Raw genomic sequence first — 13,574 nt, 5'->3', positions numbered from 1 at the left:
TACAGCACAAAATCGTACAGGCCGACCTCGTCTGTTTACTGACAGAGACCGCTAGCGGTTGAAGAGGGCCGTAATGAGTAATAGGCAGACATCTACGCAGGCCATCACACAGGAACTCCAAACTGCATCAGGATCCTTTGCAAGTACTATGACAGTTAGGCGGGAGGTGAGAAAACTTGGATTTCATGGTCGAGCGGCTGCTCATAAGCCACACGTAACCCCGTTAAATGCCAAATCATGCCCCGCTTGGTGTAAGGAGCGTAAACATTGGACGATTGAACAGTGGAGAAACGTTGTGTGGAGTGACGAATCACGGTACACAGTGTGGCGATACGATGGCAGGATGTGGGTATGGCTAATGCCCAGTGAACGTCATTTTCCAGGGCGTGTAGTGCCAACAGTAAAATTCGGAGGCGGTGGTGTCATGGTGCGGTCCTGTTTTTCAGGGAGGGGCTTGCACCCCTTGCTGTTTTGCGTGGCACTATCACAGCAAAGGGCTAGCACCTTCTCGCTTCCCACTGTTTAACAGCAATTCGGGGATGGCGACTGCATCTTTCAACACGATCGAACACCTATCCATAATGTACGGATTGTGGCGGAGTGGTTATACGACAATAACATCTCTGTAATGGACTGGTCTGCACAGTGTCCTGATCTGAATCATAGAGATCACCTTTGGGATGTTTTGGAACGCCGACTTCGTGCCAGGCGTCACGGGTCGACATAGATACCTCACATGAGTGCAGCATTCCGTGAAGGATGGTGTGCTATTCCCCAGGATACCTTCCAGCAACTGATCGAATGTATGGCTGCGATAGTGGACCTCACCATATTGAATTCCAGCATTACCGACGAAGGGCGCCACGAACGTGTAAGTCATTTTCAGCCAGGTGTCCGGATACTTGTGATCACATCGTGTATATACGTAATTTCTTCTTTTTTCTTCTAAACTATTATTTAATTTCCTCTCCTGAGGAGTGGTCTTGCAGTGTTTCACAGTCTCTCTTCGCACTTCAGCATTTGTAAAGTACACACTCCCTGACAAAGAAAGGACACGAGGTAGTGTTTTCACTACTTGATAAAATTTACACTCTTTAACAATATTTGTTTAATTAAAGGGTTCTACTAATGGAACTATGACGAAGTGACTGTAACCGTGTTTCATGCCGAAGGATAATAATTATGTCAACATTCAAAAAGTTCTCTGTGTAACTATTTTGAAATATTCAGTTCCCAATTTTTTACTGGTAGCACAACGACTGCCTTCGTATCAAACTGATAATAATGATCTTAACCAATCTTAAGATGAAAATTGTTTAGGATTTTAATCACCTTACATTTTGCCTGTTACTTGCAAGAGTGGAATGTTTAGACCATATACAACATGCAGGTAAGAACAGACTTATGTAGCTTCAATGTAATGTCCTTTAGACTCCATACAGTCTTTAAATTACAGAAATTTCAATGGTGTCAGAAGTATATCTATCAAATACACATGTGTTTTTTTTCTAGATTAAATTTTTTGTATTTTCTTACCAACTGAGTAAATATCTTCAGTAGTTTACGCATTTCATGTAGAATAGTTCCTATGTATAATTGTCAATATTCAAAACTAATTACAGTTTTGCATGAAGAGTTGTAGGCTGTTTTCATGAAAAGTTTGCCTTACAAGTGTTCTATTATTTTGTATACAGGAATGTTGAAGTGGTCTCAATTTTATTTGGCTCCATACGAAAGTTATCTACGTATTAAAAATATCTAAACTGCTCTCTCGCACACACACACACACACACACACACACACACACACACACACACAGATTTACTCTACAAATGTAGTAACTAGTATATGATTTACTCGGCATAAAAGTATCCCTGTTTCTCCACAGTTTGTGTGGCACGTTCTCCACCATACAAACAGGCAAGATAATCTTGTAGGCGAAGAGTGCACCTGGCTATATCTACAGCTCGTCAGCTAGTAGGACGATTGCACCCTACTCCGCCAAGTAAGTGTGCAATCCAGACACATTGCGACAAGCTCCACAACCGGCAGCAGCCCATCCTTTATCGGCCCATACACCTTGTTGACAGCAGACATTGTAACTCACTGGATATTCAACGTGTCCAGATACGTTACATACATTATTGCTTCCTGTGTGTAGCAGTTCTGCAGGCAGTAATTGAAGAATATAAATTGTGTACAAATGAACACAGCTTCCCAAAACATTACTTCCTACAAGTGTACATGATATATGCGATATTTGAAGAAAATCCTAATATACATAAAATGGACAGTATGTGAAATACTGTCTCGGTATTGAAACAATATACAAGGCATGTTCATAAAGTAAGTGTACTGTGCAAGTAATGGGACTGGGTTCTTTATCTTTTGATCGGTGGCAACACGGACAAGGAACCCTCTTGAGAGCGAGGTCGCAAGTTCCGTCTGTGTTAAGGCTCATTTGAAAGAGTTGTGTTAACAATTGTGACACGAAAAATATTATTTGCCAATGACTCATCATGTGCATCAAGAGGTAGACAGAAAATGAGTGCCCATGAACTGCAGAGATCAATAGAAATTTTTCCAATCCATATGTGGCATACAGTAAACCAGTGCTTAACAGTATTGGTTAAAACAGTCTTGGTTGCCATTTTAGTTTTTTTATTTTTCAACGACGCGTTTCGCCTTATTTAGGGATCTTCAGGTTATCTACACAGAAAACAGAGAACAAAGACATCTATTTAAGAATCGCGATAGCATTGTGCAGACTTGGATAACCTATAAGCATATATAAACAGATCACCTATTGAAAGAGCAAATACCTTAATTTGGTATTTCTTAGAAGAATCATTTAGTCAGTGTAGCCAAAGGGCATCGTCAAATATATCAGGCCAACATCGCCTTCGTTAAACTCAGTAAAAACTAGAAATATAAAATAGTAAAATCATTACCTTTTACCCCCAGTACGGGGGTAGACGAGGTAACACAAACGACCGCCTCCCTGGCCGACTCGGCAACGCAGGTTGCTAGGGAGGTGGTCATGCAGTCGGGGAAAACCGCCGACAACAAGGAAACGGCCCCTCGGAAGCAGTCGTCACTCGTCTCTGCGGAAACGCAGACGACACAGGAAGTGCCGATGGAAACCGAGGGAGAAGAAGAAGACGAGCCGTTCGAGTGCCTGCCCGTCCCCAACAAGAACTGTGTGAGGGAGGTGTTCACCAAGATCGCAGATTCCCTGCGCGACGGTAGCTACCCCCATCACGGTCATCCTTACCCTTTCACAGCAGACAACATCCCTCCCCTACCTCATAAACAATATCCATTCCACTGGGGGTGCGAACCCTTGGACCAGAAGATCCACGGGAGGGAGCTCGTCAGGCGTGCAGATCTGGAGCTCATAAACAAGCACCCGATCTTCACCGACGACGACTGACGGTACATGACTGACCAAGCACTCATGTACATCCAGCAACAGTTGGACTTCTCCCGCCTCAAGAAAATAGAATTCGGGCAGCCAGGAAGCAGCAAGAAAAAGAAGAACAAGAAGCCGCTGGAATCATCCGGCAGATAAGTTCCTTTATTCACTGAAACCAGAGGCCAATCCAAAACGAGAAGAAAACCATTCCCAACACAGAAGATTTCAGGAGGAACAGCTCAATCAGCTTAAACTCCTACACCTCGGGCCAAGGCAGGCCTATCAATATAGTGAGTGAGTGAGTGAGTGAGTCAGAAGGAATGTTAGGATATCATCTACATTGAATTTGTTCTTATAATCCAACCCTTAGAATATATACTCAAGTAAAAATCGTTGCATATATCCCTTTTTTCCACATACCATGTTTTCGTTGCATTTGTGTAGTTGGACTGACCTGCTGACATCGGTAAATATTTTACGAAGCGTTAGTATGGAGAACTATTTGCTGAGATTTAGTATTCATTGGGTCATGTTTCGTATTTCAACGGCGCTTACTCACGTTTTTTCCTGCTCATTTGTAAAATCGGCGTGTTGCTATGTTGGTGTGGTCTGGACACTCGTTTCCATGCTGTACTGTCGCAGAATAGTAAAGAGTTGGAAACGTGGAATACTGTGAAAGTTTCGTTGCCTATGCCGAGAACAAGAGGCAGTAGGTTAGCCAAGAGCAAAGAGGACTGCACATATATCGGAATATGTCGTCACGCAGGGGCAATCGCCGTGTTACACACAACAGGCGAGAGAGAATTGCTTAGCACGCGGGTTTGTGTTAGACGGAGACCTTCCTAGAGTGCAAGACAGAGGTATAGAGTCAGCTGTACTGCATTTCACAACTTCGCGTAAGTCTGCCGTAACAACACGTAACTGTGTCGCAAGAACACCTAAGGGGCGAGTACGACAGATGAATCAGCGGTGTAAGTGGAACGAATGCGGTCATTACAACCGAGCATGACGTCAGGGCGTCGCTCGTGCTTCCTTTAAATGCGCCAGCTCTGATAGCAACAGGGCACTCGCACTCGCACTCGCAGTTAGACTTGCGGTTAGATGTGTACTGGGTCGCTGCGTAGCGCTCAGCTCGGTCATCGACATGTTAATCTTTATTAAGGCAGCAGCAGACGTGAGGGGACAGTACCAGCTCTGGTCCTCTCTGCTGCCGCTGTCAATCATCAACCCAGGATTAGCAGACATCGTGGCAGACTCGCCCGCCGCCAATGCTGACCACATCAGTGAGCCGTCGTCGAGATCGTGCGGGGCCTAGGCCCTGTGCATCCGTCCTCACAACCGGGTGAGCCGACGACGCTGGGGAACGCAGCCCGTTCCGCCCGTCCACCGCGGACGAGCCACCAGGAGGAGCAGGGAAGAAGACGGGGTGGGATACAGTACACTCCGCACTACGAGAACGCCTCTCGTGCCGACAGAGCCGGGACTCCAACCCAGAGCCTCCACGTGCAGCAGCTTGCTGTCCGCAGCCGAGCCGGCCGCCCAGCCGGGCGCCGCCAGCCACGCGCGGCCGAAGTAAGGACATTCCTCTGCTACGTCACAGCACGCGGTGCTGCACTAGCAAGACAGTGCGGCCCGGAGCTGATGTCATCACTACGAGTCAGCGAGGACTCGGGGAAGGTCGTTGATATGACCAAGCCACATTGTAGTCGGCAGGAATAAAGGTGTTATGAGTTAATAATGTTTATTTGGCGTTTCTGTCGCGTCCACAGCCATTTCCTAGCATCCTGACAACTGGAGAGGTCACCGCTCGGCCTCCAGTCCACCGTAGGCGACCGGGACCACTGGGACGCCTACAATGAACATTTTATGTTTCTCATTCTCATTTGACTGTCGGTTGTTTCGCTGTTTCGTTATAGTATGACAGCCGCGAATTTTGAATCTGTTCCGGTTGTTTTCACCCTGTTTGTGTGTGTGTGTGTGTGTGTGTGTGTGTGTGTGTGTGCGTGGATGCGTGTGTGAGTGTTTTTTGTTGTGTGTTGCCTGATAATTCGTTTAGAGTGCTGAATAGGGTTCTGTTGCAGAGTACTGTTTCCTCAATGAACACGTTTTGTCAAGTGTGGAAAGTGTTTGAACGTGGTGATTTTCTTTTATTGTTAAAATATACATTTTGTTACTGTCTTTTAGAAGTTAGAGGTGTGTTTTTATGCTACTGGGGAAGTGGTTGTTTTTAATGAGGTGGTCTGTAAATGCAGAGTATGTGCTGGCACTTTCCCGATCTGTTAAATGTTCCGAGTACAGAATCAAGAAAGATATCATCAAAACATTTATATGGAGCATTTTAAGGTACGCTTATGAATGCTGGATTCTGGGGAAACAGCATTAGAGATAAGTAGAAGCACTACAGATTTGGATATAGAGAAGAGTCATCTAAATATCCTGGACTGAAAAAAACCCTAATGAACAAATATTAAAAGAAGGTTATTAATTAATGCGATATGGAGAGAAAAACCAAAGTTATTTGAACACGTAATTCGACGCAACAGCTTCAAAAAAATCATCCTGGTAGGAAAAAGGCTGGGGGAAAAAAACCAAGAGGCAGGCCCAGAACATCCACACTACGAAGTTTTACCAGTGGCACGAACTGCAGCAACTGTGACCAAATGGTAATGATGTCGAGGGACGGCGAAGAATGGCTACATAGGCAAGGCGTAGCCTTTATTGTCCATGATAATGCTACTTATTATTACATTATAATCTTGTGTTTGTGCTGGGGTATTTACATAAAGCGAAATTAAACATGCTGTTAATATTACATGTTGTGTCTGTTTTGACTTAAGTTATGTCAAAAAACTACTAGATAAATTAACAATAAATCCTATCCTTTTTACGACGAAGCAAACCCAATATCATGCTATATGAGCGAGTAAATCTTTCGTCTGAATATGAGCATGAAATGACTCAAAAACGTGTTAATGATAACAAAGGTGTATTTCGTAAGTGACTCTCTGCAGCAATCTGTATTTGTAACTGAATACATAACTTGCAACGCACGCTGAAAGTGCCTTTCGCTTGGAAGATGAAGCTAATCTGGGATAATATATACGACATCAACATAGATTGTTAGAGACTCTCGTTTGCAGACGATATTTACGTAGCAGCTGCGCTAAATGGCTCGCGAAACGAACTTGCTGCTGTGGACTTTTCGTAGATTTGCATGCTATTGACAAGCATAGCGTTGTGATTCTGGTAGGGCTGTTGTCGCATTTTGATGGGTCCGGAATGAATGCGCATACTGTTTTAGCTTACATTTTATTACTGTGCATGTCGGCAGCCCGTTTCAATGCAACATCCTCGCAAGCCATTATTCCTGTGAACTGCACACGCCAGTGTTCCTCCGGGAAGCTCGGAATGTTGGAAGAATAATCGGCTGTACAGGGTATGTTAATGGGAGTATTAACGCCGCCACAAATTATCGTACTGTCTCGACCATGGCAGTGACGACATCGTTGTTGACTTTGGGGCAATGGACTAGTGGGTGCAACAGAGAGACATCTGTACAACGTCGACACAATTTTGTAGTTGGCAGAAGTCCAGTATAGCATAGTACTGGTGGAATTGTTCAGTTCGAGAATGTTAATTAAACCGTGAGAACTATGCTCTTCACGATTATGATGCGTACGAGAACACAAAAGTTTAAGATATATTTGGCGAATAACTAAAGGAACAAAAGTACGGAATGGAGACTGAAATTAAGGATACAAGAATATCAATGGCACGAGACTGTAACATTGCTCTCTTCCTCCATGGTAGCCATAGTGCTGATCTTGACCAACTGAGATAGTGAAATAAATGGAAAACTTAACGATAAATTGCGTCTACTTCCTTTAACAGCACTTCTATTACGCTTTTCGTAAAATCCATGATGATGAAATTGTGAGTTCAAAACTTGTATTGACTTAATAAAAATATTACTGAGGCAGTAAACGGAATTTATCATTAAATTTTTCGTAAATATCTTCAACTAAAGTGAACAACAATTACAGACCCGGATGGTGAACTGAAAAATCTGTGAACTGAGACTATTCCGAAGAAAGAGAAAGCGGTAAACGAAGCGAATGGCTTCTGATATTCTGCTAGAATCACAACGTATACTGAATGAAACATGGAAACACCTATCACAGGCAAAGATAGTATTCGTCGATATAAGAAGTGTAACAGTACCAAACGTACACGACAGTATTAGAAATAAATTTTTGGGAATGGACGCCTACAACACTACGTTGTATGGACAGCGAGAAAAGCGAATAAACGAGAACCTAACTAAACCTTTGACATGTGGTGCAACAAAAGTACGCTGAAAAACAAGTGGAATAAAATAAATGTTTGGAAATGGGGGAATATTAAGAGAAGAAACAAAGAAGTTAGTTTTTCTGCCCAACCAACGAGGAGTAAAATTTGCAGGAAACGCTATCGAGATAAAAGGGGTCTGTATTAAAAAATGTGATTAACGTATGATGTACTAGTATTTTTTCTGATAAAGTATTCGACTGTTATGCCCAGTTGGGACTGTTCTTAATGTTGTCTTGTGTATTTTGATACTGGATAATATCTGGGCATTATTAATATTTTATGCTTACTTGTAGAGATTTCATGACTGGGGGTCACCAAACTGAAAGCAACACCATATCCGATCAGATCTTGCGACAAACTTCAGGTGGGATACCTTGAATACTACCATTCGTTTACATTTCTGGGAGATATAATTTTCAGCAGTTCCATCCACGAAGGAAGTTGTTGGTGCAAATGTGGGCAATCGCGATGATACGAGATGTTACTTCACGAAGACGATATACGTCCATATTTCCGAAGAAATACTTTTTTTTCTTCTACGCCGACGTACCTGAGAAACCAATATGACAGTTCCCTAACTTCAACTGTTAGCGGTGAGCACTACCTTAGGTATATGACAAACTAAAATGGTTTACCGGGTCGCGGCTCGAATGCCGGTAACGGACTAACAAAATATCTTCTGTTTTTCCTTTCCACATTGTTGATTTGCTCTATGATTACAGAAAAAGATTTATGCGTTACTATGATAACCAACTATCAGTAACTTCGGTTTTTTTATTACTGCATAAATGAATAGGCACAGAACCGCGTTTAGAATCAGTTCGTTCGTTTTTACATTTGTTTGTGCAAGAGCTTATTGTAATAGCCATTGCGTAGTGTAAAGATAGAGAGAAGAGATAATTTTTAATAACAGCAGTAACGAAAAAAAGTAACGAAAAAATCAACATTATGAAGCTTACGTGTGTCTGCTTGGCGCAGCAGTTCACACAGAAAATTTCGAAACAAAACTGCACGCACTGACTGGATGGAAACAGCGAAAATACATAAAGAGGTAGGTTCTCTAGTCTATAAATACACCGATATGCGTTTTACCAAGATTCATTGTGCGATCACAAAAAATGAGTGGCATTTCATGACAAAATGTTTAAAAATAAGAGTAACCCGTGGAAATAGGTAAAAAATGAAATTCATGTATCATGAACGCAGATGAAGAAAATAGTTGGTTATAAAGTAATATGAATCACAGTTATACATGTAAATATGACCTTGCAGATTCACACTGTACGAAGGCTGTTCTTGTTAATATCCAGGCTAAAGTCTAGTCAGAACTTGCAATGTTACACCAATAAAAAAAGGTGACACTGTATTCTGCTCTTAGAGTGCTTGGGTAACGGACAAAACGATTTACTTCTACGTATGTCTATCATTATTGCTACAATGTTTTCCTGGCATGAGACTTGTATTTAGTTACTCCCATTTATTGTGTAACTACATGTTAAGTTTGTAGTGAGACCGAAATTGTGAGATACAAGTGAAGTCTAAGGGAGGAAGGAGGGAATGTATGAGAGGGGGGTGAACAAAGAGGAAAGTAGAAAAAAGAGGTATGACAAAAGTACAAACTATCTGTATCTCAAGGTTCCTACAATTTAACATAACAAAATAAATAATTAGCAATGTTGAGCTATAATGTAGACAGCTGAGGAATTATGGTCCCAGTTCTATTCACTCTTAGTTCCGAGATTGTGTATTGTGTGTGACCTAATTAATCAGTATGTGATCCATCAGGTTTTCTTGTCGTCACTGATTATACTTTCCAAGTGTTCTGCTACATTGTTATTTCCATTTTCTGCAAAATATTTCTATGACAGACTCAGCCATCTTCTGCGGGTGCTGCGAGTGGATATAACTGAAAAAGTCACAGCACATCTATAGAAATATTGTCCAGAACATGGCAGCAACAACTTCGCAGAACACTAAAAAGCACACTGTTAATACCTGTAAGTTCGAAAAGTTTACACTATTCTCTAACAGCGAAAGTATTGTAAGAATGTAGTGCAAACAAAGGCTGGTTGATTACTGAGTATCTTGCATTAAAGAGGGTAAGGGAGTAGCCTTTACTTGTGCGTGTGTTATTGTAAATACAAATCTGAGAATGTGAACTAACAGCTTAAACGTGCTACTGAGCTCAAAGGCACATCACTTACATGAAATCGAAAAGAATCCTCTGTGTGTGAAAACGGATATAATACGTAAGCAAATAAACAAACCAATAATTTCACGCTCAGTAGAATTTGACAGTGTGTAAGCCTACTGTTTGGAAAAAACCTAACTGCATAAAAAAATCTATAATGGCGACCAGCATAAGAATGCAACATGAAATAAACGAAAATTTCTGCCCTGACATTTGGCTGTGGTAGAATAAAGAAACTGACAGAACCTGCATTGCTCAAAGGAAATCAAACAATCACATAATCTCACCAGCAAAATGAAGTACTGGCAGAAACAGCAACACAACAAGACACCGAAACTGCTATAAAAATACTGCTGAAAACTAATTTTAGTTGATCCAGGGAAACTGGCTTCATAATCTTGACACAGAATGCCAGTAAAACACATGACTCAACGTTTAAGTTCGGAAATTTCAGTTTGGAATGTATTTATCGAAAGAAAATTACAGATTCTAACATGAACATTAATTTGATCTAATAACTTCTGTGGCACAGAAAATAAACTCAGAATATCAGTCAATAGAATAATAATAAAAAACTCAACTGTGACAAGGGTGAAGTGTCTGCAAAAATTAAAATATACTTTTTACCTCATCAAATAATACCTTGTTCTTCATTTCAAAACATTTTTATGTCTGCATGCTATCTAGCCATTATTCTGAGCCATCATTCCTCCTCGAAATAAATCTGCAACTTACATAGTTCCAAAAGTGAGTCACTCATTACACTGTACACTCAACAATGCCCACCTGCTATACACTGCAGCTTTCCACTACTGACTGTTAAAGTTTCTACAACTACACAGTGCTGCCACTGCCTGACAAGTGTATCTCTCACCTCAATTCTTCAAATATATAATTTTCCTTTACAAATATTAACATATTAAAGAACATCATAAAAAATAGTTACCTTACGTCACCCCTCGCCCTGTGAACAAAAAACATTTTGTTTTTATAACTTGCCATGGAAGCAGAAAAACAGAAAATTTTTTAAAGAAATACTTAATTTCCTTAAAATAATGTTTACTAAAATTACATGCTCAGGGTACTACATTTCTATACGTAGATGCACAGCCATGTAGTGAAAAATATTTACAAATTCATAGCTTAATTAGTAAGAAGTCCAAAAAATTACAAATCATTTCTGAACACAGATCCTTTCAAAGTTCATATTACACCTTCCATTAACGCAGGGCCAAACTTGATTTAAGTCCAATGCGATCTATGTTCACAATATAACAAGTCCACTATTTAATACATCATCTAAATGTGGTAAAATGTGTGAATAATAATTGGCTATTGCAGGTGGCTTCACCTAAGAAGTCCACACGTAGCACCTATAATGCAAAAAATAAGGGACTGTAAAAACTGTCACAGCAAACAGTACGGTAGACAAACATAGTTCAAGCTGAAGTATGCCACCTACAGAATAATATTGAGTTCTGGCAGCATGTAGGATAGGCATTTGCATCTCGTAGACTTATAAGTGCAGGTAGATATTCCACTGCAGTTGTACCAAAGATACGTAAGTTCTTTCACAGCCGTTGACAGGCAAGGCAGCTGCAGACATACCATAGTTGAAAAAGAGTGAATACTGCAAGATGTGGCAGGATAAGTCTCGACACTGACTGAAGGGCTAAGTAGGTACTCAGAACTAGGCACTTGGAATAGCACAGTGTCCTAGGTCATAGTCGCTTCCATAGTACACTGTTTACAGTACAAGTTCTACCTCACAGCTACTAAATTGCAAAGTATAATTCTCATTTCTAGACTCATCACAAAGAGCAAATTATAAAAGTCTGATCAACTGATTGCCAAACTTACTATAGTTGGTAGCATGTAGAAGTTCATAGTGTGTGACAGCATGGTTTGGTATTGTCTGATAATCAGACTATCTTCCTAAACTGTTAGTGGTGCAGATCACCCTGGCCCTTACACACCACTGAGTATAAACAGAATACAATTTGCTTATGTATATGAGTATTACATAAATATTTCCACATACATGAAGAAGGAAACCTATGGAATCAAGTACATGTTTACTTGCATATAAATGCAAAAGAGAAAAATCTATGGAATACAGTACATGTGTACAAAAAAATTTCTCATACATCAAAAACAATAGAAACATGAAATTGTTTGTCTAAACAGCAGTACATATCTGCTGGCAAAATATAAGCACATATTTCAATGAAAATGTTCAAAATTATCATCCTTTTAGTATGTTGAAACATAAGTGTACATTATTCACAGTAGAGTGTGTTTTAAGTAACGCAGAATTGAATTATGAAATTTGTTCTCAGACTTAAATCCCAGAGAAAGAACAGTGAAACATAACAGGTAATTTGTTAGTGATAGGACACACACAAGTGGGAAGGAAAAAATTGAATGTCAGTCATCTGTCCCCAAAGTAAAATATTTTGTGTCAAGTATCTAAGTGCTTGAAGCTTAGCATATCTGTCTATGAGATCACAGATAAACTTAACTTCAAATGTATTTTCCATTGACCATATATTAACCAAAATTTCGTCATACTTCTAATGTATGCTCGCTGCTCGTTATGACCTGTCCTTAGCACTTGCCACACATGGTGATATCTGACAGAACTAGAGTGTCTGTGAACCCAGGCCCTGCAAGGTAAGGAGATCCAGGGTAGAGTCACAGTTAAACATCAGAATAACAGCTGTCATACACGCCATATAATATTTTAGTAAGGAAGCCTCTGCTCTAGAACTCACAAACAACTGTTACCTGTACTAAATATTTTTGTTACAAAATCACCATACACATTGGCTTCAAGTGTACAGTTGGTGACAATGGAAAATCCTAGGAAGATCCTGACAACGAATTCACAAACTGAATGAAATTAATCGAACATGAACACATAAGAATCTTTCAAAAGCGTAGCAACATGAGAAAAGAACCCCTATCGTAACTTACAATACAGTGGTCACAAAAGAATTTACCCTCCAAAATATTGAACTCCAAACTTCTTTAAAACAGTATATTAAGGGGAGAATTATACCGCCACCTTTATTACAAATACCTCTTTGATAGACTCAAAGACCACTTATTCATCATGTATTTCATATAATCTTATACATCTTCATTTATAAATCATTAACTTCTGTTTCATCACCTTATGTTCATAAACCTCTGTGTAATCCTACTAGCAAGCTTGCATTTCATCTTCCTAGAAGAACTCGTCTTCAACCACTTCACTATAATATAACACACTAATTTCCTTTCTCTCATAACATAAATTCATTTCTCTTCTCATACCAAGAAATATAGTGCAGTATCTTCCACTACATATACCTTTATATTTTCTTACTTTATCGTCATGTCATACCACGGTATACCTTTACCTCTGACAGTGTCTGTCTCATGCACCTAAGGCTGAGATTTATTTTTATGTCCTATGACAATCCATAAAATTAATGCTTAATCTAGTTCATGGGGTACCCACATTCTCTCATTCATTCGTAACAGGAAAAGAAAACGAACCCTACTTGAAGCCAATTTCTACAGTAAATAAAGTGGAGAAAACTCAAAGTTCAGCATGTGAAACTAATATATAGA

Source organism: Schistocerca serialis, chromosome 2 (genome assembly GCF_023864345.2).
Source record: "Schistocerca serialis cubense isolate TAMUIC-IGC-003099 chromosome 2, iqSchSeri2.2, whole genome shotgun sequence".
NCBI classification, from domain to species: Eukaryota; Metazoa; Arthropoda; class Insecta; order Orthoptera; family Acrididae; genus Schistocerca; species Schistocerca serialis.
The sequence above is the reverse complement of the archived record's forward strand: the minus strand, read 5'-3'. Positions refer to the sequence as shown.